This window comes from Nuphar pumila, chromosome 11 (assembly GCF_984573655.1).
Source record: "Nuphar pumila chromosome 11, dmNupPumi1.hap1.1, whole genome shotgun sequence".
Taxonomy (NCBI): domain Eukaryota; kingdom Viridiplantae; phylum Streptophyta; class Magnoliopsida; order Nymphaeales; family Nymphaeaceae; genus Nuphar; species Nuphar pumila.
The window spans coordinates 65,632,599-65,658,784 of record NC_143259.1 but is presented as its reverse complement, the minus strand read 5'-3'; positions in this window follow the sequence as shown (position 1 = coordinate 65,658,784).

The following is a 26,186-nucleotide window of genomic DNA, read 5'->3' as shown; positions in this document are numbered from 1 at the left end:
ATACCCCTGATGACCTTGAAATCAGGGTTTTCTGAAAGAATTTTCATAAATTTTGGAATTTTGAAAATCAAATGAAATAAATCAAACATAATATGATAAAATATGATGATATGAATGAAATTTTGGAGAACTAGAAATTGAAATTTCGAAATTTAGGTCAAAATGACCAAAATACCCCCGATAACAAGACTATGGCCTTGAAACCAGGGTTTTCTGAGATAAATTTTGCAAAATTAAAAAATATGAAATGCAAAGGAGATTGAAATTAACCCTAATATGATTCTACATGCTTATGTACATGATAAAAACCGTAAAATGGCAAAAATATCATAAATATCAAATTTAACTTGATTTTCGCTTCTGAATTTAAAGATAAACTAACACATGGAGCAAATGAACTTGGAATTAAACCAAATTTGGCATGGACACCTAAAATAATCCTAGAAACATAATGGAGCTCGAAAATCTAATGTTTTTATATTTTTAAATATGGAAATTCAAATAAAAACCCTAAATTTTGTGATTTTTGCCTAAAATGTTGATTCTAAAGGAGATTTAGGATATCCAATTTCCATAAAAATTTCCCAAATTTTATGGGGTGACAGAGGACAGTAAGAAAAGGATTTTTACTTTTTACACTTTTTGGTTTTGACCTATGGTCGGAGCTGTGACACTCCGGCAAGTCGGATCGGAATTCGGCGACTCTAGGATTTAGGGGAAACAGACAGGTTTCGGTAGAAAACATGGGAAAAATGGAAGACAGATGGTAAAAAGGCTGAAATTGTGGGAAAATGTCCCTGAAAAACAGATTAAGATTTGATCTTTTGACACCATTGGGATTCGGGTTATGGTTTGGAAAAGGCCATACTGTTATCAGAGACCTAAATCTCTGAGATTTCTGGACATTGGAATCTGTTAGATAGAAAAAGAAAATCCGGGAAAAATAATGAAACAGATTCAAAAATTCCCAAATTTTGGGAAATTATAGGAAATTATGTTAGGAACAACTTTTATGTTGAAAGTGTTTTTAGAAAGGCTACGGATTGAACAGACTTGGTGCATTAGGGTCTGTCTATACCCTGACGAAAGAAAATCGATATTTTCCCAAGAGTCTGAGAAATCCGATTTTTTAAAGAGGTCAAAGCTGCTAGGAAAAACCTAAACATTTCCAGATCACTAGTAGATTCAATTATGAATCCACTATGATTTTTTTGAGGACAATCCGGATCCTCCACAAGGGTGGTGCCGGAGGTTCTTGTCTGCTAAAGCAGAAATTAGAATTTCCAGGGGGTTAAAAACTCAATGTCAATCTTTGATTTCTAAAAGGGGATTGCTGAAACCGATTCTATCTGGATTTTTCGCAGGATATTAGTAACAAACATATTCCCTTAACATAAAAATTTCAATATTTTACGCTATGAATTTGAATATGCAATAATGACTGGGCCATATGTAGGATTACAAGAGAAACATGTAACATAAAATCAGGCTATATGAATGACATGATGATGAATTGAAAATCCAAAGGAGAATACGATATTTCATTGATGTTAATCATTGGAATGAGAGGTTTTATCCATTAAAAGGATGAACCGCTTCATTCACGTGATCTAAGCATGCTAACCTTATAATATCTCTTGTATATCATTAGGTATCTAAAACTCCCCTTTTAACATAGGTATTTCAATTGATTGCATATTAGATGCATCATCTTGTTTAAGAGGATAACAAGGGATACGTGTGTAGAACAAGAGAAGGCATCAACTTTTACCTTGGGTGGAAAGTGCATTGGTTGAGCTTGGAGTGGTTGTGGGAGGCTAGAGTTGCTGCTGTAGCTGGATGACAATGGTGGAGGTTGTCAAGGTCGAAGGAAACTGGTACATGGGACTGCAATGGAGGGATTGTACCAAGAGAGGATGCAGAGGCTGCTGTAAGGGCTGATGGAGTTCTTGGAAAAGGTGGCTGCAACTGGATGGAGGTCCAGCTAGAGGTGGCACCCTGCTGCAAAGGAGATGCCGGCTGGAGGTGTTGGAGATGGCTTTAACGTGGAGCAGCTGCTGGAGGTGGCTGGGCAGACCGGCTGAAGGAGGAAGGTGGTTGGAGGTGTTGCTGCAGGCTGTAGGAGGGCTGCAATGAGAGGCTGGAAGTTGCAGCAAGGTGGGCTGAAGAGAATCCACCGTGAGAGAGAGAAAGAGAGAGAGAAAGAGAGATAGTTGGAGAGAGAGAGAGAGGGAGGCGTTCAATCTCTTGGGCAGCCGTAGGTTCCTCCTTTTCCCTTTTGATAACTTAGGTTTTAATAAAATTAAAACCTAAGTTTCTCGTAATAATCAATGACCTTTTTGGGCAGCCTTACGTGAATGGCTGGGAAAAAAAAGAAGGAAGAAAGGAAGAAAGGGAAGAAGAAAAGAAAGGGAAGAAAAGAAAGGGAAGAAAGAAGAAAAAGAAAAGGAAAGAAAGGAAGAAGAAAGGGAAAAAGAAAAAGGAAAGGAAGGAAAGGAGAGGGGGCTAGAGGTTTGGGTGACCACCTTGTGGGTCCCACCTCTCTAAAATGAAATAAATAAATAAAAAACAATAAAAACAAAAACAAACAAATAAAAAGATTTTTTTTTTTGTTTTTTTTTAATAAAATAGAAATGTAAATGAATGAGCCATCTTAGAGCGGGTCCAAATTTCAATTTTGAAATTCATTTTGAAGATTAGAGGGGTAAAATAGTCTTTTCAAAAAGTTTCCAAACGAAACGAGCTATTTTTGGCAGTTTTTGAAACGAGCTCGGATTTTGAAGTTCAATACCTCGTTGCGAAGCAAATCCAGTGTAGAATTTAAAAATTTGATTTTGAAAGAAATCTAGATTGTTTTTCTCGAGAAAATATTTCCAAACGAAACGAGCTATTTTTGGCAGTTTTTAAAACGAGCTCGGATTTTAAAGTTCAATACCCCGTTGCGAAGCAAATCCAGTGTAGAATTTGAAAATTTGATTTTGAAAGAAATCCAGATTGTTTTTCTTGAGAAAATATTTCCAAATGAAACGAGCTATTTTTGGCAGTTTTTGAAATGAGCTTAGATTTTGAAGTTCAATACCCCGTTGCGAAGCAAATTCAGTGTAGAATTCAAAAATTTGAGTTTGAAATAAATCCAGATTATTTTTCTTGATAAAATATTTTCAAATTTAGACTCTCGGGGGTAAAAATGTGAATTTTGGAAACCCGGGGCTTGAAATTGATTTCTGAAAACTTTTAAAACTCAATATGGATTGAAATTTATAAAACTGGAGTTCTGGACTTCGAAAATGAAATGAAATGTAATGAAATGTTATGAAATGCTAAGAAATGATGAGAAATGACATGAAATGCTATGCGAAATGCTAACCTTGAATAAAGAATTTTGGATGTTAGACCCCGATTGACACTTGTATCAGTTTAAAAAGCATTAAAATTGATAAAATTTGCAAAATAGCTCAAGAAATGTTTTCGGGACTCTACTGGGTCAGAGTGACACTGAAAATTGGGGTTCGAGCTGGATTGAACTGAGATGAGCTAGATTGAGCTGGGTTTTAGAGTTTCAAAACTCAAGTAAACTAACCAGACATTGACTCAACTGATCTTTCTGACTGAATTTTCAAGAAAAACGGTCATTTTTAGAGAAATGGTACGAAATGATCACTGGAATGAAGTGAATTACGAACCTGAACTGGGTTTGAGTTGAAACAAAGGTCAGTAATACTGAGATAAACTAAAATTGAGGCTCAAACACTAGCTCAACTGACTGAACTCAGCTCAATTTTAGCTGAAAGAGATGAAATGGACTAACATGGGCTCCTGGACACTTAGAAATGGTTTTGAACTGAAACTGGAACACTTGAACTTCTGGTGAGCTCAAGTTAGACTCTGGGGAGTATGACTGACTATGAATGACTGACTCAGAGACAATTGGCTTAGATTTGAGTAAGCAATGAGCTCATTTCTGAAGAAATGATCCCATTTTGGCAGGAATGGTCAGAAATGGAAATGGTCTGTTCATTGTGAGCTCAGATAAGCTTGAAATGATTGATATTCTAAATGTTCTGAACTGACCAATGAGCTTGGTTGACTCCGACTGACTGGGGTCTGGGATGACCTAGGGGTAAAATGGTAATTTTCCTAATAAAAGTTGGTAAAATGGTGATTTTCTGAAACTGACTCGGGGTTTGACTCCTACACTGACCTAACAGGGTTGGCACTGCACGAGGAGGGTTGTTTGAGAATGGATGAGGAAAATTTGGGGTGTTTACAGATGCCCCTCTTTGCTACTAAGCCGGCTTGTGGACGAGCTTAGTGGCAAAGAAAAACACACCAAATTTGGGCTATAAAAATGCCTCAGTTAGAAGGATCTGACTGGTTTTGAAGAGATTAGCCCTAATGAAAATGGTAGATATGAAATGGAGAATAAGGAAGAAAAAAAATTTACCTCAAAAGAAGTGAGATTCAGGTTTTGCCCTTAACCTGGATGAGACTGAAAATACCTCATGTAGAAACGAAGCTCAGGTTTGACCCTTAACCTGACCGGGAAATGAAATACCTCATTAAAATGAGGCTCAGGCTTAACCCTTAACCTGATCAAGAAATGAAATACCTCATCAAAGGAGGCTCAGGTTTGTACCCTTATCCTGATTGGGAGAAAAATGAAATACCTCATCAAAGGAGGCTCAGGTTTGTACCCTTATCCTGATTGGGCGGAAAATGAAATACCTCATCAAAGGAGGCTTAGGTTTGTACCCTTATCCTGATTGGGCGGAAAATGAAATACCTCATCAAAGGAGGCTCAGGTTTGTACCCTTATCCTGATTGGGTGGAAAATGAAATACCTCACCAAAGGAGGCTCATGTTTATACCCTTATCCTGATTGGGCGGAAAATGAAATACCTCATCAAAGGAGGCTCAGGTTTGTACCCTTATCCTGATTGGGCGAAAAATGAAATACCTCATCAAAGGCGGCTCAAGTTTGTACCCTTATCCTGATTGGGCGGAAAATGAAATGGATTCCTCGAAGTAAGAAACCATGATGGAACCTTCGGATTTCCGCACAATGAATCCGATAGGGGTTTTGCAAAAGGATGAAATTGGGGTCCCTAAAGCTTGAAAAGGGGTTTGATTTTGGGCGCCTCATTGCTGAGACTAAATAACTTTTGAAATTGGTGACCTTTTGCGAGAAAATGATTGGTGGCTTAACCTCAAGCCGAAATTGGACTGTCTATGGTGGGACAGTGGGGACACAGGGAAGTGTGCGAATCTGAGAGCCCATGCGCTCAGATTATACCAACAGAAGGGAAGGAACCTTGAAAACTCCCGTTATCAAGTCCTTAAAAGGGATACCAACTGATGTCAGGATGTGCCAAAGATGAACCTCAAACTCGCGTTTCACGCCAGGATAGCTAGAAAATATTGTCAAAATGTTGAAAATTATTGTTGATTCAAAATAATTGAAAATGATGCACATTGTTTTGAAAATATTCCCTCTTTTCTACCTGAAGTATTACCTCTGACTGGACTTAACTTTGTAGAATCAAGATTCGAATTCAAATTTCTTGCAATTGACTTTCTTTCAAGGAGGCTATCAATTTCCTTGATATGAATAGAAAAGAGAGTATTCTTGATATTGTGAAAGCAATTGCTGAAGGAATATTGATAATAGAATTTCACAAATTTTAAAGAAGATTCTTGACAGATTCGGCAGTCTGATATCCTGGGATTCTTTTCTCATGATGATCTTTCTGCCCACTTTTTTTTTCTTTTTTTTTTTTTTTTGGCAGATATAGAGCTCTCTTAGGCTTTTGGGGATTTTATTACATCATCCTTCATTTTGTAGATGTCCTGACTTTTCTCTCTCTCTTTTTTGGAAGGGTACGTCACAAACTCCTTCATCTTGGAGATGTTCTGATCCTTCTTTTTCTCTCAGGGATTATATCGACGGTTATTAGCTCATTGGTTGAAAATCTCTTGATGATAGCGGAAATTAAATATCCTTTAGGGTTTGTCAGAAGGCTCATCGCAGTCGCCTTCATCTTGACGGTGCTCCGAACTTTCCCTGGAAGGATCCATCACAAACTCCTTCATCTTGGAGATGATCCAAATCTTCTTTGGCCCCGGGGGTCTACTCGCCTAATTCGCCTTCATCTTGACAACAATTGAGAGATCCCTTTTGCAGATATTTAATTGCAGCTTAGGTGATTGAGGAGATATAGGGATTTAATGGATTTTTCTGTATCACCCAGGATATTTCGACTGCTTTATTTTCCAAGAATGATCTTTAAAAATGTGCCATTGACTGCGATCAATACCGATCATTTATGGCTTTGCAACAACATTGAATTTCTTTTTGCTGGACATATCGAGGATTTATTCTTCATCCTTTTGGTTGGCCAATAGAAAGAATTTGAATTTTGAATCCCTCTTCTCAAAAGCTTTGTCCTTTCGGAAGTAATACTGAAGGTATTCTGAGGTAATGTTTTTGTGCAATAAAAATTTTGAAGTCAACAAATATTTAATGAAAAATTGGCAAGATTTTCTTGAAATCCTTGGTGAGAGCGAGCATCTGAAGCACAACGCAACACATCCATGACAGAAATTTTCTTCTCCTTTCCCCAAAGGAGAAGATTTAGAAATTGGAAATAGGAATTACTCCTCTCTTCCCTGAAGAGGAGGTGTTTGCAAAATGAACTTTCAAAGAAAAATTAAGCTTTCGTCAAAACTTCCTAACATTAGGCTTCTCTTATGGAAAGGGGGCCGGTAATGGTGAGGTCGGTGAATTGGTCATGAAGGAACGAGTCCATCACACTCTCCCTAAAAGAGGGTCCTTCATGATGAAATGGACTAGTATGAAATCGTGGTTACAAGGAAAGCGAACTTCCGTTGAAGCTCTCCCTGAACTAAGGGTTCCTTGTATGAAATTGGAAATTTGTTTTGCAAACGGTTCACATAGACACGAGTCCCTTCAAACTCTCCCTAAAAAGGGGCTAGGTGAACAAATGATAGCATGCGAAAAGAACGAGATCCCTTGAACTCTCCCTGTAAAAAGGGTCTTTCGCAAGAGGAAATGACTGAAATTGGTATTGGGTGACCAAAAGGGTCGAAATTGGAATTTGAAAATTTTAAAATTTTAAAATTTGATATTTGAAATTGGAAATTGGAAATTGGAAATTGGAAATTGGAAATTGGAAATTGGAAATTGGAAATTGGAAATTGGAAATTGGAAATTGGAAATTGGAAATTGGAAATTGGAAATTGGAAATTGGAAATTGGAAATTGGAAATTGGAAATTGGAAATTTGGAAATTGATTGACCCGAAGGTCGAAATTGGAATCTATTGACTCAAAGGTCGAATTTGAAAATTTGACAATTGGTTGAGCTGGAGGTCGAAATTGGAAATTTGGAAATTGATTGACCCGAAGGTCAAAATTAGAAATTTGGAAATTGGTTGACCCGTAGGTCTGAAATTGGAAATTTAGAAATTGATTGACCCGAAGGTCGAAATTAGAAATTTGGAAATTGGTTGACCCGCAGATCGCAAATTGGTAATTGGGTGGCCCAAGGGCCGAATTGGTAATTGGATGGCCCGAAGGCCGAAATTGGAAATTGGATGGCCCAAGGCCGAAACCGGTAATTGGAATTTAAACTTTGATGAATGATCAACACAAAGACTGAACCCGAGAGGTTGAGTGGTACGACCAACCAGGGAGACACTAACCACGAGTGCTCAACTTTGAAAGAACACCAGCATGAATACCGGGTTTTGAAAATATGTCAACATAGACATTGGATTTTGAAAATATATCAATTCGAGCACAAGATTTTTTTTTTTAAATGTACCAGTTCGAGCACTGGATTTTGAAAACATACCATGTTTTTAAATTGAAATTTGAATTTTTGAAAGAGACCTATGCTATTAAAATATTTGGGAATTGTAACGAGAATGATTGTCGGGGTCTCAGGATTATCCCTTATCCTGAATGGGTAACAAACTTGATGCAAATGCATGCCAATGAATGCAGATGTATGCAAATATGAAAATGATATAAATGAGTGCACATGCATGCAAAGTGAGAGATTTGTTTATCCTGCCTGCATATAGGATATTTGTAGATAAAAAAAACACAATTTTAAAAATGCCTCAGTATAACTGGGAAAAGAGAATCTGATCATTATTTGAAGAAAATTTGAGGAATTACAAAGAATAATTTAAGTATAGAATTTTTTCAAATGTCGAGCATTGATGGGATCTGGTAATTCCACTTCGTCGGCATTGATGAGCCGATACGAATTACGAGGTAATGCCTCTTTGACAACATAGGGACCTTCCCAATTTAGTGACCACTTGCCACCTGGGCGGTGCTTGAGATAAGCCGTTGATCTGAGCACTAGATCATTGACTCAAAATTTTCTTTCAATGACGGATTTTGCATATTGTCTGGCTATCATCTGACGATATGATTGAGCGTGCTCTGCTGCTCTGAGTCTTCTTTCATCTAGCAAATCAAGTTGTACTAGCCGCTGTTGCTGATACTGATCAAGAGGTAATTCGAGAAGTGATGCAAATTTCAGAGCAGGTTTCTGAACATGTAGAGGCAATACTACTTCGGTTCCGTAGACAAGTTCTGACGGAGTAGCATTAGTTGGAGTTCGAATGGTGGTTCGATACGCCCACAATGCATCATGAATCTTCTCATGCCAGTCATGACCTGTTTCCAAAGTTCGCTCCAGGATTCGAATCAAAATCTTATTGGTGGCCTCTGCTTGGCCATTTCCTTGAGGATAATAAGGAGCGGAGAAATGATGATGGATTTTGAACTTCAAACAGAAAGTCCTCATTCTCTCATTCTTGAAATAACTTCCATTATCTGACACAATATCATGTGGTATGTCAAAACGACATAGGATATTCTTGTGGATGAATGAGACCACATGTCGACCTTATACTGTGCATAGAGTGACTGCTTCTACCCATTTAGTAAAATATTCTGTTGCGGCAAGAAAATATTTGTGGCCATTTGAAGCAGAAGGAGTAATGGGGCCTACAACATCAAAAGCCCACATGAAAAATGGCCATGATGAGACGACAGATTGCAAGTATGTCGTTGGCGCATGAATAGAAGGTGCATGCATTTGACATTGAACACACTTCTTCACAAAACGATAGCAATCTTATTGCATAGTTCTCCAGTAATATCCTGCTCGGATGATTTGTTTGACAAGAGTTTGGTAGCCAACATTACCACCGCAGATACCTTCATGTGCTTCTTGCACAACTTCTTTGGCTTCTTCTTCGTCCAAACATCTGGAATATTCAAAGCTGAATCCACGACGATAAAGGACGTCAGCAAGAATAAAATATCGAGCAGACATGCGCTGAATTGCTCGCTGATCTTTCTTTGAGAGTTCTGAAGGAAATTCGCCAGTTTCAATGAAATTCTTGATGTCATGATACCAAGGCTTCTTCTCTTGCTCAGCCTGGTTTATCTGCTCTAATAGGACGAAAGCAGGTTGATCGAGTCTGCCAATTTCAAAGGAGCGACAAGATTCTCCGCTCTTGAAAGACATGATGGATCCGAGATTGGCTAAGTTATCTGCAACTTGATTGAAATCTCTCTTGACATGGAAAAGTTGGAATTCTTCGAAATTGCTGACAAGAGCTGAGGCAATCTTTTGATAAGGAAGTAATTTCTGATCCTTCACTTGCCATTCGGCTAAGACTTGATTGACGACAAGCAAAGAGTCGCCATAAGCATGCACTCTTTTGACATTGAAGTCTTATAGAATTTTCAGACCTTGTATCAAAGCTTCATACTCAGCCATATTATGAGTGCACTGAAAATTTAATTTGAGAGAAAAGGGGATCATCTCCTTCTCAGGTGTGATCAACAGAATCCCGATTCCTATGCCTGCCATATTCTTGGAACCGTCAAAGAATAAATTCCAAATTGGAGATTGTTGAATATTACAGATCCGCTCATCGGGGAAATCATCCTCGACTTTAACATCCTCTGCTAGAGGAAAATCTGCTAATTGATCTGCAATTGCTTGGCCCTTGATAGATTGCTGAGAGACATATTCCAAATCGTATTGCATCAATAGAACCTGCCATTTGGCAATCCGTCCACTAAGGAAGGGTTGCTCTAGAATGTACTTGAGAGGATTTAATTTGGATAGGATATTGACTTCAGATGCCAACAGATAGTGTCTCAATTTCTGACACATCCAAACAAGAGCTAGACATGTCTTCTCTATCTGAGAGTATTTCTTCTCATAATCAATGAAGGTTTTGCTCACATAGTAAATGGCATGCTCTATCAGACTGCCTTCTTCGTATTGCGCAAAGAATCCGCCACAAGCCACTTGATTAACTGAAATGTATAGCAGTAGGGGTTTTCCCAATTCTGACAGCTTTAACACAGGAGGATTGAGCAAATATTTCTTGATGTGTTCGAATGATTGCTGACACTCTGGTCCCCATTCGAATTTCACTCATTTTCTGAGAAAATGATTGAAAGGCTCACATCTCATGGCCAAATTGGATATGAATCACCGAATTGATTGCATATGTCCCTAAAGGCTACGCAAATCTTTCAGATTAGTCGGGGGAGACATGTCAATGATAGCTTTGGCCTTAGCGGGATCAACTTCTATCCCCTTTTTACTGACTAGAAAGCCTAACAATTTGCCAGATTCGACTCCAAAAACACATTTTTGTGGATTGAGTCTTAACTTGTAAAGAATGAGCTGCTTGAAAACTTGATTGAGAGCTTTGATGTGATCTTCCTCTTCTTTGGACTTTACCAGAATATCATCGACATAGAAATCCATGATTTTGTGCATCTGATCATGGAAAATGATGGCCATAGCACGCTGATAAGTGGCTCCAACATTCTTAAGCCCAAATGGCATGACTGTATAACAAAAAGTGCCCTAAGGAGTAGTGAAAGACGTCTTGGACTGATCACGAGCGGCCAACTTGATCTGATTATATCCGGAATATCCATCCATAAAAGAGAACATAGCGTGACCTGCTGTGCTATCAATCAAAAGATCAATGTTAGGAAGTGGATAATCATCCTTAGGAGTCGCTTTATTGAGATCTCTGAAGTCGATGCAAATTCTAACTTTACCATTTTTCTTGGGAACAACGACAATATTTGCTAGCCAATCTGAATAGTCAATGGTTCGAATGAACCCTGCTTTGAGTAGGTCTTCTAGACCTTCCTTAACTTGTTGTTCCACTCGAGGATCCATCTTTCTCAGTTTCTGCTTAACCGGATTGACATCTGGCTTTAGGATGAGATGATGCTCAACCAATTTGGTATCTAGACCTGGCATGTCCTCATACGTCAACGCGAACACTTCTTTATGTTGCTTGAGAAAATGGGTGAGCCTTTCTTTCTCTTCCGGGCTCAAACTACTGCCAATCTTGAGAATTTTAGGATCGTCTTCTGATCCAATATTGATATCCTTAGTCGGATCCTGAACTAAGGATGATGGCTCATCTTGTTTCTGAATTGCTACAAATTCTGGTAATTCTTGAAGAGCTGAATCAAATTCTGCAGGTTCTTCTGACTGCTTTGTAATCTGACTACATTATGCCCTTATTTTAACCTGATGAATCACTGTTGGCTTCGAAAAGGCCTCTGGATTAAGAACGAGCTTCTTGATATATCGGAAAGACATTCTGAGAATTGAAGAATAAATCGATTTAGGGAAATCGCCCATCATAAAACAAACTGCTTTTATTGAGAAAATAATTGGAAAAATAAAAGAGCAAAATAATGGCAATTTTTTAAAGATTGGATAATGAGATGTAAAGAGACAAATGGCATCCAGACAGACAAAGGAAATTCGCAACTTTATTGAAAGATTGAATTAAGGACAATGATTGAAATGAAACGAGATATCATCCTAAATGTGAAAACAAAAGAATAGAAATGAAAGACAAGCAGATGCCCTTAGTGCGTCCCTTTGACAAAGATAGTGTCCTTCTAAGATCTTCTGCCCTTAAAGCCCAATCCGGCTCTCTGAGGATAGTGCGGAGGAATTACTGGCTCGAGACGACCATCTCCATTTTTTCCCAGGCTTTGAAAAGGCTGATAACCATGCTTTACTAACAGATCAAATCCCTTTTTGGCCTTCATAAATTGGGAGAACAGTGGGTGATCTTTGAATGTGTTATAGTCAATTCGTCCTCCAATCTTGAAAAACTGTGGGCCTCTCCATCAAGTCATGGCCACTGTATGTGCTGGCTGTTCAGCCGTCTGCAGTATTCTTGAGTTTTTTTCAAAACTGGCCTCATCAAGGCCTCTAATGCTAGGGATATCAGTAGTGAAAGTGGGCCTAGGAACCATGGGTTGTGCAAGCCTCTGTTCTGGATCTTCGCCCAAGACTGTTGTGATCATTCCACCTTTTGACCATTTGACACACTGATGCAGAGTAGACGGCACAACGTTCGTATTGTGAATCCACGGTCTCCCGAGAAGCAGATTATAGGTGGGTGGCACATTGACCACATGAAAAAGGACAGAGTGGACTGAATAGTCAATGAAAATCCCCAAGAAAATTTTTCCTTTCGTTGTCTGACCATGATTATCAAACCCGTAGATAGTGATCGGGTCCGGGATATATTTCTCTTCTTTGATGCCTAAAGCTTTGGCTGTCATTTCTGGGCATATATTGAGGCTACTGCATTGTGATCATCGTAAAATTTTTCCTCTCTTGTATCTTTCTCTCTCTTCCTTCTCTTTTTCTTCTCTAACCTTTATTTTCCTCCTTTTTGAAGGGAGAAGAATAAAAGAAAGAAAAAGAGAAAGAGAAGAGAAAAGAAAGAAAGAAAAAAAGAAGAGGAACTATTTTGCGTGGTCTCACTTGACCTTGATTTGAAAAGTATTTAGAAAATAACTCGCCTCCGTTTTTGAAAATATTTGCGGGAAAAAGGAGAGACGGGATTCGCTCGTCGATACGAGGTTCGACCGTTCCTGGCGCCTTTACCAGGGGTAATCGAACCAAGGATCGAATCTATGCCTTTTGCTTTGCCTAAATATAATCTAAGAATTTATTCTAACTCTAAATGCACAAGGAATCATACTTGTGCAATGCGAGGATGTATGCTCTTTTGAAAATTGATTTAGAAATTTCCAAGTATTCTGAGATGAACTTGGTAAAGGAGTGAAGAAATGATTTAATCTAACTTTAGAACTTGAGATAGATCAGAGAAGTTCTAAGTTTTTGAAGTAAATCAGGATTTGGAAGAATAAATGAGAAAGAATGACTTGAAGCTTTGAAATGAAAGGAAATGAAGTTTCAAAGTCAAAAATCGACTTTGAATTTGAATTTGAATTTAAATTTAGGAAAGGAAATGAATACTTGAAATGGAATTGAATTTGGATTTTTAAGTTTGGAATGGATCTGAGATAATTAAATGGTATTTAAGAATAGAAATGGATTTAGGGAGTTCAGATGAGATCTAGAAATGTAATGAAAATCTAAAATTGGAATTGGATTTGGATTCCGGATCCTAAATAGAATGGGATCCGAGATTTAGAATCCAAGATGGACTTGGGTTTTGGATCCTAAAATGGAGTGGATCTGAAGTCTGAGATCCAAATGTAGAATTGGGTTCTGGATCCTAGAATGGATTTGGATCTGAAGTGTAAGATCCAAAGTAGAATGGGGTTCTGGATCCTAGAATGGATTTTGGATCTATAATCTGAGATCCAGGGTGAAGTTGGATTTTGGATCCTAAGATGGATTTGAGTCTGAAGTCTGAGATCCAATGTGAAATTGGATTCTGGATCCTAAAGGGAAATTGGATCGGAAATATGAGATCCAAATGAGTGTTGAATCCTAGATCTTAAAAATGGATTTGGAGTTAAATTCAGAAGATGAATCAAGAATTTCTAAGTCTGATTTGAATTTGGGAAAAGAAAAAAAAATTGAATTTTGAATATCCCAAAGTTAATTTAGACCTTGGATTTGAAGTTTGAATTTGAATTTTAGAAACATGAATCAAGAATCTCAAAGTTAAATTGAACTTTGAGTTTGATTGGAGCTTTTGAAAATGAATTTGAAAATTCAAAAGTCAAATTGAACTTTGAAATCTGATTTGAATTTGAATATAAAAAATGAATTTGAAATCTCAAAGTTGAATTGAACTTTGAGATTAAAAATAGAATTTCGAAAAATGAAAGGATGAATTGGATTTGATAAGGATTGAAGATAGATTGAGGAAGATATTTACATTACTTGGAGTTTTGAAAAAGGAATTTTGAAAATATGATGCAGTTCTATCCTAAATGATGAATGAATTTAAAGAATTTTGAAATTGGATTTTGAAAAACTATTCCATTCTTTAAATGAATTAAAATAAGATTGAAGATATAATACATCCTTGACTATGGTCATTGAATATATTATATAATAATCTATATTTAAATTCAGGTGAAGAATGAAACACATTTGGTGCTTTTATAGAATTTTAAAATGAAATTAACTCTCAATATACCCTGACTATGGCCATTGGTATATATTTTGAATTAATTTTAAGTTAAATTCTGATAAAAGAAGAAAATATCGAAGGAGAATATGATGAATTTTGAAAAAAAGAATGGATCCGGTGTAGATCCAGTGTTATTTCGTAAAAGATAAAAATACCAAGTTTTGTCTACACCCTGACTATGGCCATTGATGTGGATCATCAACTTAGGATTAATTTACCTTTTACGAAATGGTGCACGTGTCATTCGTGTTTCACCATTGTGAGATTTTGAGAAATAAAGGGAAAAATGCATGAAGAACAAGTATTTTATGATATTTACAATGCTCATTCATTCTATCTAAAGTAGGAAATGTAAATTCTCATTAATATCTAACTATTGTAATACATGAAATTGAAAATACAAATCTCAAGTGATGATATTTTTCACATATTCCCTGCAAAACAATTGGGTTAATATGAAAATAGAAGAAAATGGCATATATGACATTGATGTCACTAGTAAAATGCTTATGTATCAAGATCTACATGATGAAAAGGATGGGTGATGGCATATATATATATATATATATATATATATATATATATATACATATAGGCATATACAATAACTTTGAGAGATAGGAAATGTGGTGAAGGGTTATAGCCATCCATGGCTGCTGTGGAAGGAAAAAGCTGTAGTGGCTTAGGATGAACCACCGTGGGAGGCAAACAGTCATGATAGTTCATGCTGAATTGATGCGTAGGTTTGGAGCCGTAGCAGCCTATTATGAAGTGATATATGTGGCAGCAGAGGTGGCTGTCACTTGGAATGAACTTCTATAAGAGTCCTAAAGGCAACAACCAATCAAGGACTGCTGTGGAAAGCAGGATAGGGGTAATTGTACAGAAAGAGGGTGTATAAGACAGAACTACAGCCAATGGGCCAATACAATGGATTGGTGGGTGAGGTCAGTGAAATGAAGAAAGTATGGCTATGGATGTGGAGATAGCCAGATGACAGCTAAGGTAAGATGTGAAGATGCATGTTACTGGAGTAGCAATACCGATGCAAAGATGAGGTGATTGGGAGGGGGAAGCAATTTACAGGTTTATATATTGGTGATAAAACTGGTGGTGAATGGAGGTTGCAGATGTAGCTGTATTATTTCCTAGAGATGGGTTTTATACCTATGGCCAAGTTTTGGGGCTACCTCTATGAGAGGATGAATTATTGGAAAATGGCAAAGTAATTATGAATTGCACTGTGAAGGCATAAGATATGCTCAAGTTACTACAGATGATACTATAGTAGCCAAATAGTAAGTAGCAGGAGAAGATGAGATATAGTGAATGGGTTGCTGCTGTAAATGGAAATTGCATGATGACAGCAAAATGGTAAAGTTTTGACAGTAGGTAAATGCGTGCTGATGGCTATGACACCGTGGTGGGTGAGAAACGTGATAGGGGAAGTAGCATAGGGTGTAAATATTATAGGCTTTGTATAGATGGTTAACGAAGTGTGATGAATGCTGTGATGAGTGACAAATGGTGTATGTGTTGAAAACATCAGGGCAACACAACAATGTTTTGCACCGCTGTAGGTGAATTGGGAGGCTGAGGATGTCATCACATGAAGTGTAGCAGGGTATCAAGATTATTGTGGAGTGAATGTGAATTTTGCAAGGAAGCAAGAAATATGGAAATGTATAGTGATACAGGGAAATGCCGATGGCATTGAGATCTAATCGATGATGAGTCTCAGGATATAACAATCAGTAGATGAATTAGTGGAGTGCGCAAGTGGCAAGCATGGCAGGTGCTTGATGTGAGCAACAACATATAGTAGAGAGATGCAAATGGTTATGCAGGATGCTCTGGCAAGACATACACAGTTCTTGGTATAAAGGTGCTATGCAAAGTGAGGCAAATATTTAGATTCAAAACAAATTCACATGCGTTGGACAACAAACAGAAAAACTCACTTGGACAGTCTCACCCGACATACATTGTTGATTTGACAATAAATAGGTCAAGGTAACTTCAGCCGACCCTGCAAGATATTTCCAATAAATCAAATCTGCTATTTCTTACAGTGAATCAAATTAGCAAGTCGAATCCAGTATTCCAACTCGTTTTTCCTGCAAATCAAATCTGCTATTCGACTTACCTTCGCAGCAAATCAATCTTATTATAGCAGATCAGACTCATCACCACATTCATTTTCTCAACAAATTAGATCATTGGATATGGATAATGGAAATGCAGATATCCCAGCACAGGAGAAACGTATCTCCAGGACTTGGTGATACAATGAAAGGGATATTTCTATTAGCTCCAGGAATGTCACCAATCTATATTTCTTTCTTATATACAGAGATTTCCTGAATATCAACTATCTCTACACAAAGAATACGTGGATGTCCCCAATCAGAAAACTGTGGATACAGTGACTTGCGTTTTGGATGGCATGAATGCAATCAGTGAGAACTCAGATTGCCACGCTCCATATGGCAAATCAGTTGCAGGCATCAATACTTCAAATCTAATGCAGTAAATTTAATTAGCAAATTCAATATAAACATCAGATTCTGAATTTTAACAATAGCTTTAACCAGTGAATCCAACTCCGACGTTAGTCTCTTTGAAATTTAAGCAGTAAATTGATTCTTGTTGCTTAGATGCACCGAAGACAGGAGGATGAGCTTGTTGCCGAGCTAAATCTGATCAGACCGTCTCTGATTTCTGTGGCTAACCCCAATCAACAGGGAAGATTCAGAGCTTAATCATTGCTTCAAAGAGTCAAATGGGATTAGTCCGATGAGATCCAATTAATTTCTCCTTCTACAAGTCGGAGATGGAAACATGTGGGATGTATGATGAGGCAACGAAGCCTAATGCTTAAATGATGCTGTAGATGATAATGTAGCGATAAGAAATCAAGACAAGCACCAATGAATGATAAAGGGAACATCAAAACAGGGATGATAAGCTAAAATGCTGGGAGCGGTACAGATGTAATCAAAATTGCAAAAACCAAAAGGGGTTTAAAAATAAAAAAAAGGAAAAGAAAAAAAAATGAATTGCTGAAAAGGGAAACAGATGTTGGAATTAGTAATTCCATTACTATCGCACAAGAGATGGGTTGAGGTTGCTATTTGCAACTCAACACCGTCAATGGTGCATCAAAACAAAAAAAAGAAAAAAATAAAATCAAGTGGAAAACCAAAATTTGCAAAAGGGAAGAAAGGATTCTTACTTGGTTATTTGTTGTAGGGAGGATCGTTCTGGTAGCTACAGATGCTTTAGGATGATCGGCTGATTTGCAGAAGTTCTGAAGAAAGGGGAAAGTGGCTTCTTCTGTAACCTTTGGGGGAAAGACTTCAGAGGAGAGAGAGGGATCGGACAAGATATGTGAAGAGGTGAAGGATGGATCCGTGGAGGAGAAGAGGGGTGCTGGGGTGGTAATGGGTGACCTTTAGGGTTTCTTGAAGGTGGTTTATGTAGAGGGTGGAGGATCCTTCTGGAAAGGGGGAGCCTGCGACTGATGGTGGCGTGAAGGAGAATCCAGTGGTTGAAGATGAGGGGTTGAGGGAAGAAGGAGTTGTTGCAGATGGAGGGTAGGCAAGAGAGAAGGGAAGTGCGCGAAAGTGATCCGTTGTGGATTTTCCAAATTTCCAAAAGAAGGCCTCCTTTGAAAGTATTTTTGTAAAAAGAGTGGTTCAAGAGAGGTTTTTGGCAAAAATTCAAATTTTCAAGTTTTAAAACCGTTTTGCTTTCCCCAATTTTTTCGATTTTTGCATCATTTTCCATTTTTTGTAGTTTTGTAGTAGAAAACTAAGATTTAAAAAAAAGAAAACTAAGTTTTAAACACTAATTTTTTTGTATTTTTCTGAGGAATGTTTACAAGAGTATTTTTCTGAGAATTTCCGACCATTTCGGGGAAATTTCTTCAGAAGAATGGGTTTGGACCCAGGTTTTGAGAAAATGTTCGAGTTTTGACACTTGAATTGAGAAATACAATGTGATGGATCCAAACAGATGTTGAATGGACTGTCCGAGCTATTTAAAGGCTATTTTTGGAATTTTGATTTAAAATTTGAACAAGGAGATTCAGATTTGGATCTAGACAATGGATCCAGATCCAAAATCAATTTAAACATATGAAATGAATTTAATTTCAATAGAACTAGAGAAATGAACTGGAATTTAGATTTGAAATGACCCGTTTGCTCAAAAAAATGAATTTAGGGGCAAAAAGGGGATATTTAAAAGATTTTGAAAAATTTGGGGTGTTCACATGCCTCCATCTATCAGCACATGAGGAACAGTCATTCCTCGTGCTCGAATCACAACGTACAAAGCATTGTTATGAAATACATGAGGCTTGGGAAGATCTTCATCCGAGAAAGTTATCGGAGCATTTGTCATGGCCTGATTGACTATCTGGGCCATGTCTTCTGGAGTTATGCTCGGTTTCACTTTGATTTTCCGCAACAGATCATTCAACACCTGCTGGTGTTTGGTGGAAGCTTGAGCTAAGTCCAAAATTGAGACATTGGATAATGCAGTTATCAGCTTTGGCGTGGATGTCTCACTTTTCTCCAGGGCGGGCTTAATAAAGTGCTTGGGGAGCCATGGCATTTTTTAGCCACCTCAAGAGATACCCCAGCGGGTTTATCAGATACTTTCATTTTACCAAAAGCTGCAATGAGATCCATTTTCTGAGCTTTGGACTGAGCCTGCTGCAGTACAAGGACCTGATGTTGGATTTGCATATCCCTTTTAGAGCATGGCCTAATATGCTCCTGCGGCTGAAAAGGTTGTTCAGAGACGGCCGCCGTAGAATGATGGGGAAAGGGTTTCTTTAGAATATCCATATTTTCATCTTCGGCACCCTCTACCAAAAGATCCTTGTCGATGAGATCCTGAACAATATTCTTGAGAACGAAGCAGTTCTCAGTATTGTTCCCCACTTGTTCTGTGAAATTTACAAAATTGATCTTTGAATTTTCCCATGGGAACAGGGGGATCAGCCAACCTAGGCAGTTTGACCATCTCCTTGGTCAACATATATTCAAGTACAGTCTCGAGTGATTGATCCAGCGGAGTGAATTTCCTGTCATAACTCCACCCTTCATGCTTTACTTTTTCTCGGGGCTTTGGTCCCTGCTCTAGTTGAAGTGGCTTATTGAATTGAGAGACTGACTTGCCTTTTTGGTCATTCTTGTTTGAACTTCCTGCCCCATAACAGAAATCTCTGTTCTGCCCCTTACGGTGGTTCTAATTATTATTTCTGACAGAATGAGTGAAGTGAGTCTTCTTCTTCTGCTCAGTTTGGCCGTTGTTCTTAGTGAAGGTGAAACCTTCATAGAAACCATTTTCCATACTCAACTCGAGCCATTCGGCTCGCTCTGTCAGATCAATGAATGTCCTCGATGGTGCAATAGAAATGAGACCTCTTAGAGGCTATGCGAAGTTACTCAGAATTAGGGACAGAGCATGTCCCTCTGATATGGGGTCCCTCATCTTGTTGCAAGCTGACCTCCAACGGTGAATGAAATCTCGGGCCTTCTCATTTTCTCTCTGTTTGAGGCCACATAGGTGACTGAGGGTGGGAAGCGCCTCGACATTGAAGAGGAATCGCTCGATGAACATGTTCACCACTTTGTCAAATTCTTTCAGCTCGATAGGATTGACATGTTCTGAATACCATTTTGTTGTTGTTCCCTCCAGACTGCGAGGAAAACAAAGGAAAAGTGCCCGGTTGTCTCGCTTGAATTTGGAGCATTCAGCGAAAAACATGGCGAGATGAGCTTTAGGATTGCCAGAACCATCAAATTTGATAAACTTTCTGGGGAGATTCTCGAGATTGTCGTCCCCATCCAAACCATCATAGAAGTCTTCGTTGGTGAAGACTTTCTTGCCCTTGTCGCGGGCCTGCAGGTCTCGAAGCATTCTGACCACATCTTTGAACTGCGGCTGGTCAGAGTCATTGACAGACTGCTCTTTGAATTTGTGGGTTGACCCCTGCCCCTGGGTAGATGTGCGGAATGCCTGATGGGTCCCAAACTCTTCATCTGTGCCCTCTGTTGATCCCTCTTCATCAGTTGTATCAACATTCTGGGTAGGCTTTTTAGATATCTTCACGGCTTTCTTGACTGCCCGACGTTTTGTCTTTTGCTTTACCTGTATTTTCTCTGTACTGGCTTCAGCTTGCTCTGCCAGCATCTTGGTCATCATCTTCTTGAACATGGCATACATCTGAGGATCAATGTCATCCTCAATCTGCTGCCCTTGATTTTTGCTTGAACGCGGGGAATCCATCTCTTCGTCCGAAGCTGTTGAATATGTGATGCCTTCAACTGGTGCAGTTTTCTTCCCTGACCTTGTCTGAACCATTGAATGTCACGAATGCTCTCTGCAGGGCAAGATTGAGGGTTAAGCTTTCGAAAGAGATTTCGACTGGAAGAAAGATATTTGCTGAGAATTTTGGTAGACAATTGAAAGAATATCCCATTACTAGGGATTGAGTCGTCGCTGGGATTACGACAATTGTGTTGTCATTCCTTTGCAAAGAAAATAAACAACTGAAAATCATGCCTTGTTACCAAGGCGAGGTCGTCAAACCAAGAATTGAAGAATTTTCAAGATTTTTATTTATTGAAAGAAAAACATGATTGCATCAATAATAAACTTGGGAAAGAGGGGGCGGATAGACAATTTGCCACCACTCTTTATAACTAGCAGAGACACGAGGACCGGGAAAAAGCGAAAGAGTAACAAAAGAGTCTCAGCCATATCTGGCAGAATTGTATGTTCCGGACCACTGTGCTGATGTAAGGTCGAACTCTGGCACGACTCTTGATAGCAGCCGCATCTCTATGTGCTTCTGTCTCTGAGAAAACTGTCGAACACACCGCTCCGGATGATAGTAAGCACAAAAGAATGGACCAAGCAACTTAAATCTCTTGCCATATGCATAGGTGTATCTGAGAGGCGATAATTCTCAATCAAAATAGTCCCACACCACTTCTTCTTCCTGCAGATAATCGATCATGAATCGGTACCGCACAACTGGAAGAAGTTCCTTGCCATTGTATCTGAACGAACTAGCTCTGGTGAGTACATGCTGAAGGAACCAAGACTGAAGAGCATAAGTACATCCCTCGACTAAGATGGACTCTCCAAGTGTGAAGCAGGCCAGTCCTCTGTATAGAAAAGCAAGCGCGGCCATGGCTATCGAAAGACGACTGGTCTGTCGACTTCCCCATCTCCTCAGTGTTATCGTCGCGAAATTTTTTTCCCGTCTTCCCTTCCTTGCGGAAGAGAGAAAGAGGAAACACTTTCGCGCTTCAAACTTGACCGGATTTTGGAAATTGTTTTGAAATACTCGCCTCCGTTTTTGAAAATTGCGGGAAAATCCATGGGATGGGGCTCGACCTGTCGGTACGAGGTTCGACTGTTCCTGCCGCCTTTAACAGGGGTAATCGAAACAAGGACCAAAACTATGCTTGACTTAGCGAAATTATCAAAGTTATGTTCTATCCTAAATGCATAGAGAATTCAGGCATGTGCTATGAGATTTTGGAAAATGCCAGTTGGAAAACATGATGTATGTTTAGAAAAACATTTGGAGTTGGAAAGAATCTCTCAGGAAAAAGGTCAATTTCTCAGGAAACTCAGGTAAAACAGGGGTTTTTGAAAACATGAGAAAGCTTATAAAGATGTGGAAAAATCAGAAATAGTTGAAAATCTTGGGAAAATGGAAGTGATTCTTGAGAAAAGATGAACCTTTTGAAAAGGGAAACACTTCTTAAGAAAACTTGGACTTTGAGAGTTTTCTTAGGAAAATGATGGAAAATTTATAGGAAAACTCATTGGAGAAGGAAATTCAAAACTTGGGGAATCGAAATCCTGGGAATTTTACCTTTTGAAATACTTGGAAATCGATTTTGGATCTTGAAGAAAGATTGGAAAACTCTTTTGAATATCTTAAGAAAATATCATTTTCCTGGGAAAACTGTGGAAAAACTTGTCTTTGGAAAGCCGATTTATAAAAATCCTTAGAATTTCTTGAGAAATCGATTTCTTGAGAATGAAGTTTTCTTGAGAAAATCTTGAGAAAATCAATGATTTTATGATGCAAATGACATAAGTGAATGAATGCACTTTGAAAAGATTTTCTAAGAGATTTGTTGGAAAAATATGCATTAAGTCAAGATAAATCCTTCACATATCCTGACTGTGGCCATGAATATGTTCAGAATTTAGTTGATTTGATGCACATGATTTTGAAAACTTTGGAAATATGATGTGCATTTTAAGATAGCCTAAGAGTGTAGGCTCAATGTGACTAGTAGAAAGATGATGGATCTGGGTCTCGTCCATATTCCGACTAGGGCCGTAAATATGGATCCCACCGAGTCCATCAACTCCCTAAGAGTTGGTGCACGTGCCATTCGTGAACATCCATAGTGCTTTTGAAATAAAATGCATGAATCATAGAAACAGGATATTGCATAAATTCAAACTATATGATATGCATCCTAGTCTAAGCAGGAAATTAAATCTCTTATTCCAAAATTTACATTATTACATCACTAAATAAAGGAAATAAAAGAAATTTGCAGACTTCAGCTCCTTCTTTGGAATGTCCCTGCCAAGCTTGAAATAAAGTTAGCTCAAATATGTGGGTTTTTCCAAGATTTTCCAATAATATTATGAAATTATTGGATTTAATTGGATATAAACCCTATTCTCATGCTTCCTTGATGTTTTGAAATGATGTAAATGCGGGGAATTCAGTGGAAAATAGTTTGAAATTCGGAATTGGTGGTCAAAATGACCAAAATACCCCTAATTATAAAGTTATACCTTTAAAATCAGGTTTTTTTGAAGGAAAACTTAGTAAAATTGGGATTTCGAAATTCAAATTGAATTCAATGATGATGAAATGCAGTATGACATGCTGCTAAACACATTAGGACTGTAAAATCAGAATTTGGCATTTTGCAATTTACTCAAAATAACGAATTTCGCTTGTTTTTCACTTGGGACCCTGTTTTGGTATTACGGCTAATCCGAACCTCAAATGGATTCCAAATTGCACCAAATTCGGTATGAAGCATCTACTTACTCTGATAAACAGCCTAGAATGCTAAAAATCATGAAATGATATGATTTAAATGCTACAATTCAAAGAAAGTCCTAAAATGGTGGATTTTGCCTATGGATCCGAACCAAATGCGATGCTTAACATGATAATGCAAGATTTACACCATCAAAACTTCTGATATTTTGCAGACTGCTAAAAGACCCGAAATGGAACATTTTTGGTTTTTACAGCCTCGGGATTTGAGCCATGGAGAGTTCAATAACATGGATTTAGTTCAGACAGAGGTAAACATCACACTAATCTGATAAAAAATGCTAAAGAAATACCAAAAGGCCATGGAAATTTATGAAATTAATCAGAGTTATGAACGACACCTAAATGAACAACTTTCATGTTTATGACTTTGGCATTTGATCAACGAAAACACAGATAAAAATATAACTATTTATGCCTAAACTAAAAGAACAGACAAATGTAGAAAAACAGGGGTCTGACAAGAAAAATTCGAAGCAGGGGTCAACACTGTTATAAAAATTACATACTTTCAGATTCAAACATAGGACATCTCGGACACCACTTTCACTTTTTACAGTTTCGGATTTGGAGCAACACACAAAGAGAAACCATAGCCCTAAGTCGATCCAAGATCTCAGAGGCCCAAATTAGGCTCTGACACATATTCCGAACTCTCGGATTTTTGTCAGATATAAAACAAAATCATAAAAATCTGAAAAAATCATATTAAAAACTAGACATTCTCCCGAGTTCATAACATCTTTTGGATCGAAAATAGGATCTCTCATGAGGGATATCGCGATTTTACAAGTCGTCAAATGATTTTCAAAATGTATCCCAGGTAACAAAACCCGACTTTCCATTTTGAATGTTTACCGCAGTAAATAAATTCAAATGGCTCCGAATTTTTGGCAAAATTTTAGAGACACCTAAGGGCGCATTCCGTGATTTTTTTGGGATTTTTAATAAAAAACAAATGCATAAAATGACGTGTGGACTGACTGACAAAAACAGAGACCTACTGAAAATAAGCAGAATTGAAATAAAGGCTAAATTAATCCTAATTAATTCATGAAATATGCTAAATGAATGAAATAAAATGCAAATTAAACCTAGCTAACTATATGAATGTTAAAAATCATCAAGGAAGCATAACAAAACATTTTTATATATGTCGTTTTATGAGAATAGCTCAATCCATCCCTCGGATGAGCTCTTTCTTCAAACGACTCCCGATTCGGATTATAGAATCACATCAAGGGGAAAAGAAGTGCACCTTGCTTCGTTACGCAGCGTAGAAGCTCTTGAAAGGGGCAGCTATCACGAGCTTCCTTCATCCTTCGCTCTGAGCTTCGGATGGTCCACCAAAATCGAGCTCTGTTGGAATCGGATTGGCCACGGCACGAACTTTACTCCACCTTCTTCAATGCGCCAAAGGGGGCACGATTTCCAAGGTTCAAAATCAGATGTTAGGAAGGCTAGGTCGAATTTTCCAAGTTCACAAGAGCTAAAAAAATGATCCCCTTTAGGCTGGGCGTGAACCCTTGTTTTTATAACTTTTCTGAAAAATTTTGAAATTCAAACAGGCTGGATCTGAGCCCTCCATGTGGCGCCATCTCAGGGGGTGTCATCTGAGGGGTTTGAAATTCGAATTTGTCTTTTGCATGGAACCCTCAGGTGGCGCCACCTCAAAAGGTGTTTTGATTTTGAGAAAAATAAAAGAAAATGGAAATTTTGTGGGTGAGACACCTCAGCAGGGGGATTTGGAATTTTTTAAAAGTTTGCTTGATTCTCTCTGCAGGGAACTCCCAGAAGGCGCCACCTCAGAGGGTGCTCTCTTGGAGTTTGAATTTCAAATTCACTTTTTGGTAGGGAGTCCTCAGGTGGCGCCACCTCATGGTGGGCTACCTTTATTAAAAATAAAATAAAAAATAAAAAAAATGGAGCCAAGTGGAGTCCTGGAATGGTGCCACCTCAAAAGGTGTTTGACACATGTCAGAAGGACAGAGCAGTGGGCTTAAAAGGCGCCACCTCAGAGGAATTTGAATTTTGCTTTTTCTGGTGAAAGGAGATCTGGACATGTGGCGGACAAGTGTCAGCTGTCTGGAGAGGCTTTCTCAAATGGCGCCACCTCAGGGGGAAGTTTGAAATTCAAATGGAGGTTGGCCCTGGAGGAATGGAGGGTGGACATGTGGCGCCACCTCAGGGTGGCTCCTACAATGCCATGTGGCAAGAGGGAGGAAAAAGAGGGCAGTGACATGTGTCTCCTACTTTTCTGAAAAAAGTAGGGAGAGGACATGTGTCCTCTACTTTTTCTGAAGGAGTGAGAAGGAGACATGTGTCACCTTCTTTTTCTGAAAGAAGCAGAAGATGACACGTGGCAGAGGGGTGAGAAGGAGGGGAGGGACATGTGGCGCTCTCATAGGCCATCTGGGAAATCAGAGCTCCGGATTTTCGCCACCTAGTGCCTTGTTTGAATTTTAAATGGTTTGCTTTTTCTGAAGAAGGCCAGGAGTGACATGTGTCTCCTACTTTTCTGAAAGAGGTAGGGAGAAGACATGTGTCCTC